The 20,225-nt window shown below is 44.6% G+C and overlaps 1 protein-coding gene across 3 annotated transcripts in view; it reads right to left on the bottom strand.

The window, feature by feature from the left end:
* The window catches only part of KLHL25 (kelch like family member 25), a 34,312-nt gene extending 16,795 nt beyond the window's left edge, over positions 1–17,517 (bottom strand). For 2 of the 3 annotated variants that reach the window (XR_004427749.1, XM_033167210.1), the window contains exon 1: positions 17,332–17,517. The gene's annotated coding sequence lies outside the window, so the exon portion shown is untranslated. Of the gene's footprint in view, positions 1–16,932; positions 16,994–17,331 lie in introns of those variants that run through there. The other variant, XM_033167211.1, reaches the window with a different exon arrangement.
* Positions 17,518–20,225: the final 2,708 nt, after the last annotated feature.

Raw genomic sequence — 20,225 nt, 5'->3', positions numbered from 1 at the left:
GTTTAGAAAAAAAAATGTGAATATGATATGACATACAGTCGTACTGTAGCCTTTTTGCAACTCCCCCTCTTCAGTACCGCGTTTTGTGGCCGGGATCCGTTCTGGAGCCCCGGCCGCTAGCCGTAAAGGACACAGAGCAAAGTGCCGGGTCTACACATGTGCACGGAGCGGTTTGTGATTCTGCACCTGCGCAAAGCGTGATTTAGCACTTCTGTGCATGCCCGAGCGGCAAACCCGGGAGTAACCCGTTCTGGTACCTCCGGGTTTGTCACGGACGTTCGCAGGGATTGACGCTTGACAAGGCGGACGTTCGTGGAAGTATTGCTGTAATAGAAGTTTATGAAACTGCATGGTATGGAGAAAACAAATGGGAGAAAAACTTTTCTCCCATTCTTGTAATGCTAGAACTTGTGGACACCTGGTGGCACTGAATGTTGGAATTCAGGACAGATAAAAGAAAGGATTTCTTCACACATTGCATAGTTAAACCATGGAACCTGTTCCCCCAGGAGGCAGTGATGCCCACCAACTTGGATGGCTTTAAAAGATGGTTGGACAAATTGATAGAGAAGGTGTTTATCAATGGCTACTTGCCATGATGTCTATGCTCTACCTCCATGGCTGGAGGCAGTAATGCTTCTGAACACCAGAATGCTGGAAAACACAGAGGAGGGAAAGTGCTCTTCTGTTGTCCTGCTTGGGTCAATGTGAGCACAGGATGCTGGACTAGATGGGTTGTTGGCCTGATCCAGCAGGCTCCTCTTGTGTTCTTACGGTTTAGGTTAGGACATGAACAGCCTCTCTTGGTTCAGATGTTACACAGGAAACAGAGCTTGGTACCATCAGTATATGGGTGCCACCTTGTCTCAAACCTAGCAGGTTCATATCAATATTAAACAACAAAATCATCCATGATGTCACCTGCAGATCAATTTTCTGTGGGCCAAGGAAGTTACCCAATACTACTCTCTGTAAGTAGACTGAAACGAGGTTGCCCACCCCAGTTTTAAGAGAAGGGCAACTGATCCCTGCATCATCATTTTTGGCTGCAGAACCTTGTTTTCCCCCCCTACCATGCAAGGTTAAACAATTATATAAAATCTCAGTCTATTAATCAGGCAACAGCCTCACTGATGCAATCCCAGCGCTGTGTCTGGGGGAAAAAACAACCCTCCGGAGCCCTGGTTCCATAGCTGATTCCTAGCCAGGTGTTGACTTTGATCAATCCTTAACCACTTGATGATATTCCACCCACTGCGTTTAGTTTGCAAGAGGTGGAGTTCCCTTAATGTCTGCCCTCGTCATCCTGTGTGGCATTTAGCAGCTTCTCCTCTGGAGAGTGACTCAAGGGGCAAAGTGTTCTGTAAACACGAGAGCTAATTATTCACCTAATCTGCCAAAGAGGGTTTGAAGGCACCTGGATCAAACTTTTGGGCAGGGACCAACAGCAAGCAAGATGTTATGGTGGGGAGCAGAGGGGGAATTTTGCTGAGGACAGCTAGAAGCAAGATGACAAACACAAATAAGATAAGGGAATAAATCCTTCTGTCAGCACCGCCTTTAATTACCATTTCAATGCCAGCTTGCATTGTACAACTTATATGTTGTACGGGATGCACGCTAGCGCATTCAGCTAACATTCTGCAGCCACAGATCTACCTACTTGCCTTCCAGTGTGGGAATCCCCACCCCACCCCACCCCTGCCCCATCTTGGGCGACTTGTGCACAAAATTCCTGTTTCGTTGAATACACACATGGGAGGAATAATCACCCTCAAACATTTCTATGCTACTTTCAAGTGTTCAAAGAACTTCACATGCTTTTCAAGTTGCAACCCTTACAACAGGTTTAGGGAATCTTGTGCCCAGGAGGCCAAATACAACCCTCGGGATTTTCTTCTGGTAACACCCCCTACATCCCTGTTTTGTACTCTCCTTAAGTGGTGGGAATGTGTCCTTGAACTCTGACAATACCTCTTCCTTGCTTGGATATAAGTGTGGCTAGAAACCAGTCTATAGGCCAGTGGTGGCAAACCTATGGCACTCAGAGCCCTCTCTGTGGGCATGCGTGCCGTTGCCCCAGAGCCAGTAGAAGGCAAGGGCGGCGCGTTGAGTGCTCAGTTCAACTTGTGCAGCAGAGCAGCCATCTTCCTCCTGCTGTGAGGTTGAGGCTTTACACACCCTCTGGCCGGGGCCAATGGGAGGTGCTGGGCAGGGTACATCACACGGGAGTCGGCAGGGGAGGATGGCGTTGCTGGTGAGCTTCAAGAAACCACTTTGTTCTAGCGCCGGGTAGCCAAGCAGGGCCACCTCCGCCCCATCCTCATCGCCCCTCACCTGGCACTGGGGCTCCGGGCCCCACCAGCCGTGCTGCGCCATGACCGCCTCCCACTTGCTGGCGTACTTCTTCACTGAGCTCAACCACATGGGTGAGGGTGCGCCCTGCGCGAGGGAGCAGGGAAAACGCTGTTGGAATTTATTTTCCCTAAAAGCTGCTCCGGCTGCTGCAGAAACAAATATTTTATCCTAACAGTGAAGATGAGTATCTCATGGAGAAGACAAACCCGGTCTCGTGGTGGTGATGTCAAAACATATTAACTACACTTACTTTCATGAAGGCAAACAACGGTGCTGAGGATGGGTAATTGTTGGGTTAATGAACGGCAAAAAGATCTATGTGCATCTTCTCTTTCAATGCAAACACTGAGAGAGCTTGCCTGGACTTCACACAAATTCCCCAGTTACAATGCAATGCAATATGGCAGGCATGTGCAACAGGTAGATCGTGATCTACCGGTAGATCACTGGACGTCTGCGGTAGATCACTGGTAGATCATTGGCTCCCCCCAAAGAAGCTGAACAACTGTGGCTCTCCTAAAAAAAGCTCAACATTTTACCTCTTCCCTGAAAAAAACTCAACAACTTTGACCCGAACCCTCCAAAAATGGCCTTCCTCCTTCCTAAAAAAAAGCTCAACATCTTTGACCTGATTTCCAAAAAAGGGGGTAGATCACTGCCAGTTTTTAACTCTGTGAGTAGATCGCAATCTCTTGGGAGTTGGCCACCCCTGCAATATGGTAACCGGGTACTTCTTTCTTAAGGGCTAAGTAGGAGTCAGAGTAGTGACAGCTACTGCAGATTATGCCCCAATTCAGGTTAAATTGCCTTGTTGGCACTTTGTGATAAATAAGTGGGTTTTGGGTTGCAGTTTGGGCACTTGGTCTCTAAAAGGTTCGCCACCACTGCTATTGGGCAAAGGTAATTTTTCTATCAATTGCTCCACCCTCTTTTGCCTCTGGCCCCTCTCACCACTCATGTGGCCCCTGGAAGGCTGCCGCAGAAGGGAATGTGACCCTTGAGTTGGAAGAGGCTCCCCAACCTTGCCTTACGGTAACCAAGGGCCTTAGAGATATTTGGGACAACTCTCATCATCCCTAGCTAGTGGATGGCAGGCCTGAGGCCGAGAGGAACAGGCTTGCCTAAGGATTCCTAGTGAGCTCATGGCACAGGAAGAATTCAAAGTAGGGTCTTCCTGATCCACAGCTCAGTCTTTGGGCCACCGTGCTACACCAGCTCTCGGGTGTGCTACGTGTTCTTCATTTTTAAGGGTGGTGGTGTTATATATCAACCCTGTTAAGACTTTCCTGGAAATCAGGGCATTCTGAGCTTCATACATGCCCAATTTCAGTTTTGTGGGTGGGGTGAAATAGGGTTAGGCAAAGACGTCGATTACAGTTTCTCATTTTTCCCAATCTTAAATTCAGTTCTCCATATCCATATGAGATATAAAAAAGGAACTTCCAAAAATTCATAATTATTTTAATTTTTCCTAATATACACATGTTTGTATGCAATTTCCCCTAATATACTGCATTTGGCTGGAGCCTGGCACGGAAAAATTCAGAAACCTGCACATTTCAAAAGACAGCCGTCTCTCAGTTCACATACTGTTTCAGAAAGTGTGAAGTTTAGGTGAAAATTTCCTTCAAATGTGAATGGAATTTCTCCTTCATCAATGCTGTGGAAGTGCCATGATCATTTTGAGGAGTAGCAGTAAATCTCTCTATGTATTATATAAACCTCTGTCTTTATAATGCAGCATAAGAACAATCGACACTTCTGGGACATCCAGAGGTGCCGATTGATACACCCAGCCTCCAGCTGGACATTCCCACTTGCTGCATCCCACGGAGGACCAGAACCTTAAAGGAGGGAATATTCCTTAAGGCAGAAACCAAATCATCTTCCTCCAGGCCTTTCTTGCAGCAACACATTCCCCCACGGGCCACTGCAGCTGGTTGGGCCTAAACAGATGTTTGTTGCTAATTACACCCTCCCAGTAAACATTTAGAAAGGGAGGAGTAAAAATAGCAACTTACACTTAGCACGAAAACAGGGAACTGATGGTGGCAAAACTCCCAGAAGCTGCCAAAAATGGTTTTGAAAGAAGCATCCCATCCCAATTACAAGAAAAGATATTGTACCTTTTATAGGCGGGGTACGCCAATTAATTTTAGGTAGGGAATGTCCTCAGTTCCGCAAGGCTAATGCAAGACAACCGGAGAAAGGACAATTGTGCTCCCTTGGCCAATGCCTTCCGAAAAGGCCGTCCCGACCCATCCTCAGCAGCAAAGGGTGTTCCCCTGTTGATATTTTAAGCAGCACAAGTTTGGGTGTAGCCGACCTCGCCTTCAGTCTGAGCGGCTTCCTTGGGCTCAAATGAATGCACTTCGTTAAGCTCTTTTAAGGACTGCAGCCAAAGCAATGATTTAGGTAGTCTTATAGAAAGAAGGAAGAATCCCATCAAAAGAAGAATGGATATTGAAATTGACGGACTATGCTGAAATGGTGAGACTGACCGGGAAGATCAGATATCAAGAGGACAAGAAATCTAAAAAAAGAATGGATTAATTTTGTAAAATACATGAAGGAGCACTGTAAGCACCTAAAAACGTTAGGAGGATTGGATTAGCATTTGTAATATAATTTGATAAAGGACACCAGCAAGGAAAATTAATAGTTTGGATAAAGGTATTTAGACGCAGAAATGAGAAGAGATAAATATTGGAAACTGGGGAGAGGAGTGGGGGGAAGTCCGGGGGTTAGAAGAACCCCCATAAAGATACTAGGATTGTTTGTGGTGTAATGCAAAGAATAACGTAACAATCTTTTAAAAATAAAATTTATGAGAAAAAAAAAGATTTAGGTAGTCTTAGAAACATTTTACAGACTGCAGTTGCTGCAGGAAACCCAGGGATACGAAATAGATGTTGCTTTTTAGTGCAGGGGTGAGAAAGTTGTTTCAGCCAGAGGGCCACACTGCCTCATGGGCAACCTTCCAGGGGCCACTGCTGGGCAGGCACAGAGGTAAAAGCACATGAAGCAATGGATAGAACTCTTGCCTTTGTCTACTAGGTTACATTCTGACCATGCAAAAATCAGAGGTTCCTGTACACATCTCTCTCTATCCAGGCAAGAAAGAAAGAAGTGCTATCATAATCTCAGAATACTTCCAGACAGTGTAACAGGAAAAAGCACTCAAGGAAGCAGAGCTGCTGAAGGGGGGGGGGGGAGGCTGGAAAGAAAGTGGTGTGACCTTGGGAGAGTCCCAATGGTCAGAGAGACACCAGGGGGCCACATTTGGACAACCGTCTCCAGCCTGAGAGTCATGGGAACTATAACAAAGAATTTTCTGGCACCTTAAGCTTCCACAGGTTATGGACTAGAGTCCAATTCACTAGATGCAAGTGGATCTGATGAAGTACAGTCCATGAAACCTTGCACCATAATAAACGTCCCCCTCTCTAAGGTGCCAAAAGACCCTTTGTCCATTGCACCAAAACACAAGTAATAATACCCCTCTGGAAATGGAAACCATAGTTGGGTGAGCACATTCAAAACTCTTTAGTAGAGATCTGCACCTCTGAGCTGCGCTGCTGTGGATCCTCAGGGAGGGGAAATCTCTTTGAAGGTAACTTGTACATTAGTTAAGCCCAAAATTATCTCTCTTGCTTTTCCAACATACCTACGTTGAACCATGCAAGCTTCCAACCCGAGAAGCTTGTGTGTTGACTCTCAGAAGCAAGCTTGCCCTCAAAGATAACACATTATCCATTAGATTTGTTTTCATTTATCAAGTACATCCACACTACTATTATCATTAAAGCTGGGAGACAGTGGAAGCAAATAGGGAAACCTTAATTCTATAAGCAGAAATGCCTTTTCGTGTGCGTGGAAATGAGGCATGTACTTGTACCTCTAGGGACTTTCTTTTGAAAGTTTGCTCTATTGTTGATTCAAAGCCAGGGACATTGTGCTGAAGTCTTACTGCAATGCAGCTCCAACTCTTTGATGCCTTCAGTTTACTGAGCATTGCAAATTGCCATTGTTTTTTCGGAGGCATTAACAATGCCTAAGTCCTGTCTGGCCAATGTACTGAAATAGCCAGGAATATCTATTTCAAAGTTATGTATTTAAACTCTAGTTTTGCTAATACAACCATCACCAGGTTTCTTTTAACTGCTGTTCCCTAGCGCAAGGAACCTCTTTGCTTTGTATTTAAGACTGGAGACAGATCTAAGATAACTGCTGGATTTTGTGTTTTCAAAACTAGGGCATCAGATGTTGTGTATTTCTTCATCGAGCACAAAGCCTGGCTATTGGTCCATCTCACTCAGTCCTGTTTGCAATGACAGGCAGTGGCTTTCCAGGGTTTTAGACAAGGAGATTTTAATAGGTCCAGGTCTTGTAATTGGACCTGGGACCTTCTTCATGCAGTGCAGATGTTTTGACACTGAGCTACAATGCTAACATGAAGCTGTGCTTGCTGAGGCTGATGGGAAATGTAGTCTAAAACAGCTGGAAGTCCCCAGCCCAGGAAAGGCTGGCCTATTCTAGTAAGCCTGCCTGCTACTTCTTCCCACACTCTGCCTTAAAGCCAATTGCTTTAACACCAGTGAGTGTCTCCCCACCCTCTGCTTCTCTTAACCCCTGCTAACAAAGAGTTCCAGATCTCAAAAGCTTAGAAACACAGGAAGCAGCCTTATACCAATTCAGACCATTGACCCACCCCAAACCTGTATATTCCACAGTCAGCGGCTCTTCAAACTGACTGTCAGCAGTTTTCAAAAAGGAGTCTTTTCCTGCTCTTCCTAGAGATTCTGGGGATTTCACTCGAGACCTTCTGCATGCTAAGCAGATGCTCAGCCACTGAACAATGGAGGCTTTGCTCTCTGTTCTCTGATATTTTCAGTGGTCTAATTAAAGACACTACCTTACTATGGAATTTCTCAGGGGACAGTGGTACATAGGTACCTTTGCTTTTGTGTGTTTCAAGAGGCTGCAAACAAGATCTTGGCAAAGCATGAAGTTGAAAGATACTCTTGATCGGAGAGGCACACAGCACTTAGGCTATGCCAAAGACAGTGTTCGAAATTAGCCAGGCGCCAGGTCTAAACCACAGAGCCCAGGGCTTGCCGATCAGAAGGTCGGTGTTTCGAATCCCCGCAACAGGGTGAGCTCCCGTTGCTCGGTCCCAGCTCCTGCCCACCTAGCAGTTCGAAAGCACGTCAAAGTGCAAGTAGATAAATAGGTACCGCTCCGACGTTTCCATGCGCTGCTCAGGTTTCGCCAGAAGTGGCTTAGTCATGTTGGCCACATGACCCAGAAAAACCGTCTGTGGACAAACATCGGCTCCCTCAGCTAGTAAAGCAAGATGAGTGCCGCAACCCGAGAGGCGTCTGCAACTGGACTTAACTGTCAGGGGTCATTTACCTTTACCTATCAACCACTTGCGACCAAGTGAAGATGCCTGGGAGCCAGGATGGCGCCTGGCATCTCCACCATATGGGGATCATTGAATCTGGACTGTTTTAACAAACTACTAACCCATTCTGTAGAATTCTATCGGTTATATTTTTTTCTGCACAATCAGAATGAATTTCTGGAACCAAATTGCTTTTTCTGTGCAGGCTGAGCAGGAGCAGTCACCGTTAAGAAAAAGAGGTCAGAATAAGCCAATATATATGTGGACTCTCGCTGGATCAAGCGACTTTTCTTCTTTAAGTTCCCAAAGCTCTTAACCTAGCTCAATGTCATCTGAACTTTAATTGAAAATCAATCGCAGTCAGTCCATCATCTGAAAAATAAGACTTTAGAGCCATCTTGCCCCAAAACGACTACTAGAATTTATTTTGGCGACTATAACCTTGGTTTTAAGAGCCATTTGGTGCCTAGCTTATAACACTGAAAGGGAAAAGAGTTTGTGCCACAATATATAACTCTAGTAGTCTATAGGTTAGGAGGCCACAAGACCATGCCCTCCCCGTTTTTCACTCTGGCCTTTATGAACACCCTGCCTAATAAATCAAAGGCACCCATCTCCGCCTCTGGGATGCAGGGCAAAAGCAGGCTGGCCTTTGGCCAACAAATCAGAATTTAAAGCCTCTGCAAGTTTGCAAAGCAGACAAGCTGCAAAGGCTCAGCATCCCGCAATGAGGCAAAGGACTACCCAGCATTTGCAGAAAGGGCTCTTTGGCCAGCTGAAGCAGTGCTAACAGCCACTGTGGGGATGTAAACTTGATGAGGAAAAACACATTGATGTGATTGTGGTTAAAAGTCAAGTCAGTGGTTGTGGGCTGATGCAACAAGTTGATCCCAAATGCTTCCTAGCAGGCATTCCAGCAGAACTGGGTCCTGTTAAGCAGCATCAGAGCAATTTAATTTACTGTCTGCAAGGGAAAGGAAGAAACACAACTCTCCATAAACAAGCTTCAACATTTGCACTTCCAATTCACCTGCCCTTTTCCTACAGTACATCCGGCCAGCAGATTGCCAAGCATCCCTGGCAGCAGCTGGAGAGATGCAACCTAAATAAATGCAAACATTATCTATTTGGCTTGGGATTGTTCTCAACAACTCAGATCTCCTGTTGCTTGCTGCTGGATTTTTCCTTGTAGGCTTAAATTCTTGGCTGCTCCTGGTCTCTAATGATGTTAAAGTATTCTGTATTCTACCCTCAGGCAATCTGGCGTGTGATGTACAATGCTTCACCTTCACAACCATAAGATTTTCAGTTTTTAATAAAATGCAAGGCGCTAGTCCTCAGGATTGAGGGGATGCATGAATCACAAGGGCTGCCAGTCATCTAAGAACTCTGAAGGTGTACCAACATAGTTCCAACAAGTCATTTCCCCTGGAAGGCAGAAACTCAGGTACCCGAAGGACTGTTGCTTTCTCACGTGTATTTGCCTGCACATCCAGATCTTAGTCAGATGCTTAGATCTGGGCCTTTTCAGCTGTGTCACCCCATCTGCGCCACAATCTGCCAGGGAGCTGCTGCTTTGGTACCCTTCTCTATTCTGTAGGGTGTTTTTGCCATCGTGCGCCCTTACTTTTCTCAGGCCTTTTAAAATGCGGTTTTAATCTGCTGCTCTTACACTGTTTTACAACTTTTGCAGTTTTCGCAAGTAAGTTTTATTGTTCCATTAGAAAAAAAGGACACAACAGATATTCTCTGCAAGCTGCCTTCTTCAGCAATACTGACGGGAAAGATTCACCTCTTTTAAATTAGTAGATAAAACAACAGATATGGATAAAACATGAGACACATGTCTACATTGTACTCGGGCTGCAGAACTAAACATTTTAGGCCCAAAATCTTGCTCAGCTTGGCACAGAGGCTAGATTTTCAAGCACAGAGTATATACCGTTCTGCGGCACGTCCTTAATTGTAGCCTGTCCACACATTTAACCTGGTCCTGTCTATCTTGTTCCACTTGCTCCCGACTCTGATTGTTGCTTAAGAAGTTGATGAACCAGCAAATTGCTTTGGAATTATGGAGATGAGGCTCACAGTTTGTGCTTTAACTAGATCAAAGGAAGCACACTGGTGGAGGAAAGGGAGCTCTTTAGCCAGCGTGGCCCTGGTTCAGATCTCATCTCAGGCAGGAATCAACGGACTGCCTCCAGAAATTGATAGAAGCTCTCATGCTCAAACTTCCCCTCCACACCAGTGATTTCAGGGTCATAATGCTCGCTACCTTACAGGATCATTGTAGGGATAACTGAAAAACTATAGCCAAGTGTTAAAAACGCAGGAGTTTCGGTAATGCATGCTAATCACAATTTCTTTTTTTAAAAACAACAACAACCACCACCACCTTTGTATCCCATGTTCCAGCTCATGAGCTTAGCATACATATCTCTCCATCCTCCTGCCAACACACCCATTTTATTTGATTTATTCTAAGCCATTTATAATATTTTTAAAGATCTCTAAGCAGTATACAATAGAAAAGCAAAGACTGTCATCAAAATCGAAATGGAACAACAAACAACAACAACAACAACAACAACAACAACCCAACAAAGCAGCAGCATAAAAGCATATAAAAAACAAATGAAAACAGGCATGCAGAGGATTCAAACACATAAATCAGGGTCTGGTCTTATGTTTCATGGAAAGCCTGGACAAAGAGATAAGCTTTCACAAGACAGCTAATGGTTGTTGCCTCATGTATGGCAGAGATAAGGGCATGCCACAGACCAGGGTTAACAGCTGGATATGCCCATTTCTGTGTCACTGCCCTATGATATTCTGTAGAGTGCCGTGCCATGAGCAGAATTTCCCCACATGATCCAAGTCAGTGCTTCCCAAACTGGGGTCTCCAGCTGTTGTTGGACTACAACTTCCATAATCCCTAGCTAGCAGGACCAGTGGCCAGGGATGATGGGAGTTGAAGTCCAAAAAAAAATTGGAGCTCAAAGGTTGGGAAACACTGTCTTACAGGTCTATACAGGGGCAAGGAGTCTTTCAGGCAACTTGGTCCTGAACTGTTGAGGGCTTTATAGGTTAATAACAGGTACGGTACCTTAAGCATGGCCTGCTAGCTGATCCTCAGCCACTGCAGTTCCTTCAAAGCAGGTGTAATAGGTACATCCAGGTGTTCCACTCGACAACCTGGCCACAACATCCTACCCAAGCTGCACCTTCCAGACCAAGTGCATGCCTTTTATCCTCACATTAATTCTCTGAGGTATGTTAGGTAGATAGATAGGGAGTGAAATTCATGACCAAGTGGGGACCCGAACCCTCACCATTACAACACACTGGCTCTTAGTGTGGAGACAATGAAATGTACATGCGCTTATGTACAGAGTTTATGGCTGGATGTTCCCAAGCCCATGCACACAAGGTTTGTTCCCACGACCAACTAAGTGTGTGTAGTTTGGGGCTGGCATTCATTTGCCACTATGATCCTGTTTCCCTCTCTATATGGGTTCCATTTATCCAGATTAGTGTTGTCTGTGAGACCACTCCAGGCTGGCTTCAGGCCTGGTCATGGCACTGAAACTACCTTGGTCACCCTTGTTGATGAAATTTATCAGGAGAGAGAAGGGAGAAGTGTGACCCTGCTCACCCTCTGTGATCTCTTGGTGGCTTTTCATACTGTTGACCACAGTATTCCAGTTTTTGGATTCTACGTGCTCTAATGGTGGATATTGATACCGATGAACCGGACGAATAGAGATACGATTCTCCTCAATCAATGGCTTGACAACATGACAATATTAGCAACATATGGACAAACTGCTTATGGATGCAGACTTTCATTGGATAAATATAATGATATTTGGAATGAGTTTATACAGAATATATTAGGTGTTTTATATATTAGGTGTTATATATATATATATGGATAACAAGTTATACACATCTTTATACTAATGTATGGAAATGTAACTGACTTCCCCCCCCTTCTTCATTCTCACACTTTTTTCCCTTTTTTTGTCACTATGTTTTAATAAATGAAAATCTTCTAATAAAATATAAATCACAGAAAGTCATCTTGGGAAGCAACTGTTCAGGACAATGGAGGATGTTCTGTGGATTCCATCCACAGGGTTCCATCTTGTCCAACATGCTATTTAATATCTATATGAAGCTTCTGGGAGCTGTCACCAGCAGATTTGGAGTGACAGATGACGCCCAGCTCTATCTCTCTGTTTCATCTGAATCAGAAGAGGCTGTTGATGTATTAGACTAGCGCTTGGAGGCACAGGTGGGTGCATACAGGCCAATAAATCGAAGCTGAATCCTGAAAAGACAGAGCCATTATGTGTGTCACATTCTTATATCAGGGAGGTGGCCTGCCCTGGAAATGGTTGTGCACCCTTGAAAGGAGCAGGTTTGTAGTTTGGAGCCTCCACTGGCCTCAGTGGCTAGGAGTGCCTTTTTTTTTTTCAGACTTCCGGCGGCTGGCGCCATTATGGATGGTCGTGGGCTGCTTCGGCTGCGAAGCACCCAGTTCATCCCGGGGGTTAGGAGCCCTGCAGCCGCATAGCGGGGCTCCAGTTGGGGCGCGGGAAGAGCGTCCCGTGCCCTGGGCTCCCCGGCTGTGCCCGTTGTGCTCCGAACCCTTCCCCCGCGCCCCCTGTAAAGGGGGAGTGGGGGTGAAGGGACTACGGAGCCGGGCTTTAGGGGACATGCCCCAACCGGGATGTTTACATGCGGCGGCAAAGTCCGTGATGAGCGTCTCTGTTCTACCTGTCATTAAGGAGTTGCTAAGAAACCAGAAGCTGTGAGTAATTGACTGACTCTTTGTATTCCGGGAAAGCTCTGGGATTAAGAAGAAAGGCAGCCCGCCTCTCTCCCTTCGGGTGGTGAAAGAAATTAACTCTTTAAGTGACTGCTGCTACAACAATCAATTGAAAGTATTTGGAATTTGAAAGCTGAGTCTGTTGAGATCTCCTTTTGGGGGTTAACTGAGGAAAAAATATCTCCATTTGAAGTTTTGGTCTTTATACTCCGGCATCGGAAGAAATGGCGGCGACTTGGACTTGCGTAGGAAAAAATTGAGACAAAGGAAGGAAAAGACAGGAAACGTAACTTGATACCCACCTCCCCCCGAAGATGTTGGACTTTGCGCTTATGTTGGCACTGAAGGACTGGGAGGATGAGGAAAAGCTTACTGTCTTTCAACTGGAACTGCTTGATCGAAAACTAAGAGCCTTGAGTGGGATTATAAATGGAAAGAATTTGTTTTCCACAGAGGAGGCTTTTCGAAAGTTTTATTCAATGGAAACAGACTTTTGCAAAGAGCTGGAAGATGTGTTGGAAGGATGGTTTGAGATGGCTGAGCAAATCCGACTGGAACAGGGGCCGATTTCAGGGGGTGGCAGTAGCCCTGGAACGGAAAGATTTTTAATATCCAGACTCCGAGGTGGCAGCTCGGGGTCGAGGGACACAGAATTAAGATTTCTACAAGAAGAAGAAGTATGGTACAAAGGCACGGAGAAACTCAGAATGGAGAGGATGAACATCTTGGAGCTCGATGCAGGGTTTGTTGTGGTTGCAACCTGGATCTGTGGACATTCAGAAGAATACAATAGGAGATCCGGTTCTGGTGAAAGACAGGAGAAGATAATGGACAGAAGGGGAGTGGGTTGAACCAATTAATGTATAATATAGATGGTCTGCCATGGTATCCGAAATCGGAGTGTGAAGTCTGTTAATTACAAGTTTATTTTTAATAAGTAAGGAGATATTGAATTTAAGTTAAAAGCAGCATGATAAATGATAGAAGAAATAAGTTTAGCTGTAAGAATATTTGGTTAAGTTTTAGGTTATAATGCAAAGATTAAGACAAAGGTGGTTTTTCTTTTTTAAGTAAAGTTAAATTTTTATAGAGAAAAGTTGTTAAGGAAATAGTGTATTGTTTTAAAACCGAAGGTGTATAGGCGGGGGAAGTCAAACGTCAAGATTTGGAACTAGAATTTTTTTTTTAGTAAGGTATACAGATAAGAAGAAGAATCCTGACATTATGTGTATTTGTATTTGTTTTGATATTTGTAGGTGTGGGGGTTGGGTTTGTGTTATTTTGTGAAAATGTCAATAAATTCTGCTTAATAGGAGTGCCTTTTTTCAACTCTGGTTTGTTTGCTAGCTTCCAACCCTTTTAAACAGGGATGACCTGGCCACTGTGCTCCATGCTCTGGTAACTTCCAGGCTGGATTACTGCAATGTACTCTACATGGGGCTGCTCTTGAAGATGACCTGGAAGTGTCAATTGGTACCATATGCAGCAGCTAGGTTGCTGCCATTTTTTAAACAGCTGCACTGGTTGCCAGTTCATTTCAAGGCCCAATTCAAGGTGCGTTTAAACTAGCGTTTAAAGCCCTAAAAGTCTCAGCTCCCAAATATCTGAAAGACCACCTCCTTCCCTATAGACCCTCTCGGGTGTTGCAATTAGAAGAGGGGGTCATTTTGGTAGCTCCTCTGCCCTCAGAGGCTCAAAAGGGGTGGTGATCTTGGAGAGGGCCTTCTCTGTGGTGGCCCCTAAACTTCTTCCTTGAAGAGGTGCATCTAATACTTCATTATTCAACTTCTGGCAAATTCAGAAAATGCACCTCTTTACCATGGCCATAATGTATATATTTTAGGACCTGACTAAGTTTCTTTTAAACTGTTTTTGATATTGTATTTTAATGCTGTAAACGACCCTGGGACCATTCCTGCTCAGCCATGAAACTAACAGCATGACCTTGGGTCAGTCACAGTCTTTCAGCCGAACCCTACCTCGCAGGGTTGTTATGAGGAGAAAATGAGGAGGAAGAGATTCATTTATACCACCTTGTGCTCCCTGGAGAAAATGTGGTATATTAATATGATCTATAAGGAGGAAGAAGCTGATATCTCATGCCATCTCCTAGTCTGGTAATAAGTGGGAAGGGAGGCAGACGGAGGTTTGTGGGGCAGTGCCCCATTAACCCTAAAGGACCAGCCCCCACTGCTTATAGGCTGCCTCCAGGATTGCAAGCAGCAAACCCCAGTGTTGGACACACTACTGTAAACAGGGTAGGCCTTTGGTCAGATCCAGCAAGACTTGTCAGTTATTAACTGGCAATGACTCTCCAAGGTTTCAAATGTGGTTTTCGTTTTGTTTTGTTTTCCACTTCTTCTGCAAGAGGTGCTTTCTTATAAACTGGGGGTGTGTCAGAAACTGAACCTGGGCCCATCCCAACATGAGCTGCAGCACTGTGCTGGAGACAGGAGGGGATTACTGCAATGCATTGTGCACAAGGCTATCCTTAAAAAAAAATAAAAAATGTTTGGAAACATCCACTAGTGAAAAATGTAAGAGCCCTGAAGAGGCCTCTGCGTGATTTTGCTCTTGTGAGATCTCAGTGGATCCCGAAGCCACCACAGCCGCTTCTCCTCCCTTCTCTTGCAGAGGCATCAAGGGGTGCCTGCCTGCCCAGGCGCCCCTTGTTTTCTGCTGCCTGAGGCAGCTGCCCCAGTCTGCCTCATGGATGGGCCGGCATTCACCAGTGAAATTTCAGACCTAAGTTAGTCATGTTTGTTAACATAAAAATTAAACTATATTGGAAAGTGTACTGTTGGAAAATAAATCAAGATAGCAGGGATAAAGGAAAATTCCTGATATGAGGGAAGAAGTATGTAAAACAACAACAACCATAGCCTAAATAGCAAGCAATTCAATCTAAATTAGCCTGAATCAGGTGATTCTGCATACAATGGCACACAACACACACACACAAAGGTTCTCTGGTTACAGGTAGGTAGCCGTGTTGGTCTGCCATAGTAATAATAATAATAATAATAATTCCTTCCAGTAGCACTTTAGAGACCAACTAAGTTTGTTCTTGGTATGAGCTTTTGTGTGCATGCACACTGTCTCTTTCCAGCCAATTGTTCTTTTTTTAATAGCATGCATGCCCTCCAAAGCAAGATCCATTGTTTGCTGCTGAATTTTAAAGCAGTGTTTTTCAACCTTTTTTGGGCAAAGGCACACTTGTTTCATGAAAAAAATCACGGGGCACACCACCATTAGAAAATGTTAAAAAAATTAACTCTGTGCCTATATTGACTATATATAAAGTAATTTTTCAATTTTCCCCATGGCACACCAGGCAACATCTCGCGGCACACTAGTGTGCCGTGGAACAGTGGTTGAAAAACACTGTTTTAAAGTACTAGATAAGATTATAAACAGCTTGGCTAAGTACTGCAGGAAATGGGGACTTTTTGCAGTAAACAGCACCGTGACCCAAATATCACTTTCAGTATATTACTAGCTATATGCAATTAATGAACAAACATATCTAGTTAGCTAAGCTTCCTGCAGTCTCTTAATCTCACACACATAAGTCTAATATAGGTCACACAATATATTCTTTTCTCCCCCACCTCCATGCATGTGTGTGTGTGTGTGTGTGTATAATCTGAGAAGAATTTGGGCAACAAAAAAGAATGGTGATGGTGGATTTTAAAGCTGTGTCTTAGCTCAGCAAACAAAGACCACATCATTCCAGAGTGTCATATACCAGCATCAGCAAGGGAAGCTAGGTATTTAGTGTAGGGAAGTAGCAATCCATGACCCTAATTAAGGTCTCCCTGGGCGTTCAAATGCACTCAAGAGAGCAGGAAAGCGTCCTGGAAATAATTATGTTGCAGCCCACATCACCTTCTAAAAGCTATTCTGTAAAGTCTCCCTCGTCTCAAAACCACAGACACACATTAAAAGACACTCATATACAGCACGCATCCGTCCACAATAACCCCACATTGACTTTCAGAGTTTATTTTAAAACAACCAGCTCAAGAAAAAAAAAAAAAGATGGGTGTTAATTAAACAACAAAAAAGCTCAGATCCCATACTGCGAACCGTAGGCTTATCCTGGTATTATCCCAACCTCATATTCCATCATATAACTATGTAGTAAACAAAGGAATTCATGTTTTTAACCGGAATCCGCAAGAAAACGTTTCCCTTCCAATACCATGACTATATATTTAAAAAGATGTCAATGTTTTTAAGCTAGCATTCATTTAAAAAAAATGTTTGCAAGCCAAAAGGTTTTGCATCAAAAGATAAAATAATCGGGATGGGGGGTGAGAATAGAACCCACCTCTAGTTTTGAAACTGAGACAGCAATACTGATTTTGGACGCGTTACGGGTTGTTCTTTCAAAGTCAGGGTTTTTGCACCTCCTGGTCGCTTTCTCTGCCTCCCTCCTTCCCTTTCTAGTTATTTCCAGCATTATTTGCAAATTGCTTAAACCCTCTTCGCGAAGCGTGGCAGGCAGCAATTAGCAGAGCCCTCTCTCCGAACCCTGGATCTCTCGTGCTGCCTCTTCGGCAACCTGCTCAGGGCAACAGCAATGCCTCCACTTGGACCTCGCTTGCATCCAGATCAGCGCTCTGTACGTTAACCTCTCCAGTACCGACTCTTCCCTCCGGTGTGACTCCTCTTCGCCCCCAAGAAGGATGCTTCATAAAAGAGCGCCTATCAAAAGTACAGTACTCACCTTCAAGATCTCTCCAGGACGATGGTTCACTTTGCAGATCACAGTAGATCCCTCCGCTGATTAGCACTCATGCCCTCTCCCCCCGCCACTTAAAAGTAACTCACTCACATGATACAATGTAATGGGGAGGGGGGGTGATCAAAGTAACTAGTTTCCCCAAACAGGAGGTGAAGGTTACAGCCTACGGTGCAAGGCAGCCAATCAGAAGAGGGATCATTGTGACGAGTGACCCGGCCGCACCAATCGATGCGTCTCCTGGGAGAGAAAAGGCGAGTGGCTCAGCGCTTTGATTCACCAATCAGATGGCGGGGAAAAGATTCTTGGGTGGAGCTGTAGGATTGGTCTGGAAGTCTCCAAAGGGGCGGGGGGAAAGAAAGGAGTACTGGCTGGTTGTTGTTGTTTTCATTAAAGGTACAGGCGCCTCTGAATTAGAATAAAATATTATCAATGCTGGTAAGAGGGTAACATAAATAGGAGCTTCTACCTCGAGACGGGGAATTTCAAAGGGCAACATCACCTTTAAAAAGCAGGTTTTGATTGCATATTTTTTAATTGCATAATTTTTAGTCAAATTGTGCACATCTGCAATCAAAACAACCACTAAACTTAGGTAACTGCATCGACTTGCATCAGTCTGTTATTACACTTGTCCTTTTCTCTTTTCATCCCTTCCTTCTGTTTCCCACCCCTCACGTTTTATTTATTTATTTATTTATTTATTACATTTACATCCTGTCTTGCCTCGGAAGAGCTGGATGTGGCATGCAAGGCTCCCCCCACTCCTCAATTCATCCTCAAAACAACCCTGTGCGGTAGGTTATTTTATCATTTATGTCATAAAATTCATACACTGCTTGATTGGTTTTTTTAAATACACACACGCTAAACTAATAAAGTTATCAATACAGTAATAATATTACGAACAAAAATTTTAAACATTCGAAAATTAAAATCAACTATAAACTAAAAACAGATTAAAACACACATCAATATTCTAAATAGTTGGTTAGACTATATAGGTTAGGCTGAGAGACAGCCCCAGTCCAGTGTCATTCAGTGTGTGCTTCATGGCTGAGTGAGGATTTGAACCCTGGTCTCCCACGTCCTAGTCCAGTGCTCTAGCCACTATACCACACTGTCTCTCTGAAGGACTGTCATATACGCTGACAGTTCTTGTTTTGCCCTGGGCAAAAGTCCCTATTTTTCTGGCACTTGTAGAGTGCAGTGCTTCTATTTCAACTCTGTTTCTGTGGGTTCCTTACTACAATCTTGCCAGAGAAAGTTGCTAGACATGTCATTGTTAGGGTCCTCTCCTTCTCTATTTATTATTATTTATTCAGCTTATACATTGCCCTATACCCGGCCAGAGGTCTTGGGGCTGTTCACTAGAGTCTCCAGAAGTTCAAACTCTGAGCCAGCGGCGATTTCAGCATTAGGCAGAGTTTACTTTTATACCTCGCCTTTCAGGTTACAAATCCTTCCAAAGTGGCTTGTGGCAAAATATGAAATAATAATGGTAATAAATATGGCTAAAAGCAATATCAAATATGATGGTGATAATTGGCTGCCTACTCTCCCCTTTCCAGATAATTTCTTCCCAACTGCTCCAGTCTATCAAAGATCCATCGGAACATAAATGCAGCAGTTGTTAATTCTGAGAGCGGATTCGGTGGGCTGCCCCTCAAACAAAACCCTTGCCTCAGCAAACTCTAGCTAACCCAGCCTGCCATCCACATCCATGGATAGGGGGAAATTTATAGCCGCTGTCTGCAGAGAAAGCCTACTAAGGAAATAGCTTTAAACCTTTCACAAAAGAGCCTTGTCTCGGAAGGGGCTTTCTTGCCCCATGATGAGTAGATACACCCTGGACTTCAGCATCGCAGCCCCTTTTTTGCACCAGCAAGACAGAGTGCAAGATAATAAAGCCCATCAGATTCACTTAACAGTGAGCTGTTTGCTCTTTGCCATCTCTGAATGGCTTCCCCAGGCGGCACTCTTACGACAAAAGATTTGTTGTTGTTCAGTCGTTCAGTCGTGTCCGACTCTTCGTGACCCCATGGACCAGAGCACGCCAGGCACGCCTATCCTTCACTGCCTCCCGCAGTTTGGCCAAACTCATGTTAGTAGCTTCAAGAACACTGTCCAACCATCTCATCCTCTGTCGTTCCCTTCTCCTTGTGCCCTCCATCTTTCCCAACATCAGGGTCTTTTCCAGGGAGTCTTCTCTTCTCATGAGGTGGCCAAAGTACTGGAGCCTCAACTTCAGGATCTGTCCTTCTAGTGAGCACTCAGGGCTGATTTCTTTGAGAATGGATAGGTTTGATCTTCTTGCAGTCCATGGGACTCTCAAGAGTCTCCTCCAGCACCATAATTCAAAAGCATCAATTCTTCGGCGATCAGCCTTCTTGATGGTCCAGCGACAAAAGATTGCCCAATAGCAATTTAAGAAGCATGGAGATGCTGATGAGACATTTTGCCCTGAGTGCCTATTTGCAACTGTTCCCAGGACTGCGATTGGAGTGCATAATTCTCAAGGGAGCAGCTTTGTCCATTTGAAAAGCTGCCTCGCATTAGGGGCCAGTCAGTTTTCCTTCTAGGCGAAATGAAATGTCAATCATCCCTTCTCATCGTGAGCAGCAACAAGAGCACCTGATGATGTGGCCATATATGTTACAGAAGGTGTGGGGAACCTCTAGATATTGCTGGACTCCATCTCCAATCACCCCAGACCATTGGCTAGGCTGGCTGGGACTGGCAGGAGCTGGAAACCACAGCAATTTAAGAAGATACTGCTGAATCAAGCCAGTGGCTCATCTAGTCCAGCATCCTGTTCTCACAGTGGCCAACCAGATGACTGTGGGAAGCCTTCAAGCAGGACCTGAGCCCAAGAGCAT

Source organism: Lacerta agilis, chromosome 13, assembly GCF_009819535.1.
Source record: "Lacerta agilis isolate rLacAgi1 chromosome 13, rLacAgi1.pri, whole genome shotgun sequence".
Classification (NCBI taxonomy): Eukaryota; Metazoa; Chordata; class Lepidosauria; order Squamata; family Lacertidae; genus Lacerta; species Lacerta agilis.
This window is presented reverse-complemented; position numbering and strand designations above follow the sequence as displayed.